At 35.0% G+C, this 1,305-nt stretch overlaps 1 long non-coding RNA gene across 1 annotated transcript; it reads left to right on the forward strand.

Annotated features, from left to right (window-relative positions):
* The first annotated feature begins 209 nt into the window (after positions 1 to 209).
* LOC136273328 (uncharacterized) lies at positions 210 to 848 on the forward strand. Its single transcript, XR_010711507.1, has 2 exons — positions 210 to 279; positions 421 to 848. It is a non-coding gene; the product is annotated as an uncharacterized lncRNA (long non-coding RNA).
* Positions 849 to 1,305: the final 457 nt, after the last annotated feature.

Consider the following 1,305-nt stretch of genomic DNA (forward strand, 5'->3'; position numbering starts at 1 on the left):
ATGTATCAAACCCTGACTACTATTTATGCAATGTACATGCACAACACAACACTATTATATAAATAATAACAGCTACATTCTAAAATTTCAATAAGGTAAAATAAAAACAATTTTTAATAATTTCATAATTCTGTAACAAGTATTATCTATATTTCTGTGACTTAGTATACTGTTCAACTCTTTATCACATTTATTCCTCTCTGTTTTCGGTCTTAAGGTCAAGAAAACGAGTTTGGACAAGTTGGAGCTTTCGTTCCGACGAAATGATAAAAGATAAAGGTAACACTGAGATATTCGCATCATAAAGCAAATTTAGTGGTTATTATTCAAACATGGCATAAACTATGACAAGATTGCTCAAATTGTTACAGAAAAAGTAGTTTGCGTTTAGCAGATCATTGACAACTGTGGTATTTTTAGCAACAGTAATACGGATGTCACTAAAACGCCTGACGGACCCAGACAACCAGTATCCCGTCGATTAAACGCTTCAAGGATGTGACGTGTCTTTGACGTTTAATTTGCTGCTATCTTCACGACGGCTTTCATCTGTCTCACCAAATTTGTTGTCTGCTAAGAAAAATGGAACAAATTCGACAACTATTTCATCAGATATGCAAGTGACCCATCAGACAAATCGCGAAATGGCAATTGTCTGCAAGAAGCCACGCGTTTCCTGAACTAATTTCATTCATTTTTAGGAAGCAATGTATATTTCATATACTTTGTTTGATCAATTTTGAGTGTGCTTGATAATGCAGTATTGATTGGCCACCAATGATCCTAACCGCAGACTTCTTATTTGCATTGTAGGTAATAAATAAGATTGATCAATTTTCGATAAAGTACAGAGACGGTGTTTTCTTTACTAATAAAATGCTCTATATGGATATAAAAATTTACGGCCTTCATGAAAAAAAATCTTCTCTGATTTTTAGTTCGGATAAAGTGTGTTTCTGAAAACAGGAAGGTCTCAAAATTTGTTTTTTTTTTCTGGTGATCAAATGAAAATCTATAAAGTAATATTAAGCCCATTCGGTAAAGCATTTAACTTTGAGTTTTACTCTAAGCTCAACAGATAACAGAAAACTATTATTGTATGTGTACGAAGAAAGAGTAAAAAAGACGCACATATACCGGTAGTATGTTGTTTTCTGACCGACTGAAAGGACCAAGAAGACTCAAGCCCAACGGATGTTCGGTCTAGCACAGGAAAAGCAGCGCATGCGTTCTGTACAAAACGTTTGTTAACGGATTGCTATCGTACGTTTAGCGGACATCTTAGCCCGCGGTGGGTTCCGTTTC

This window comes from Magallana gigas, chromosome 3, assembly GCF_963853765.1.
Source record: "Magallana gigas chromosome 3, xbMagGiga1.1, whole genome shotgun sequence".
In the NCBI taxonomy this organism is placed as follows: domain Eukaryota; kingdom Metazoa; phylum Mollusca; class Bivalvia; order Ostreida; family Ostreidae; genus Magallana; species Magallana gigas.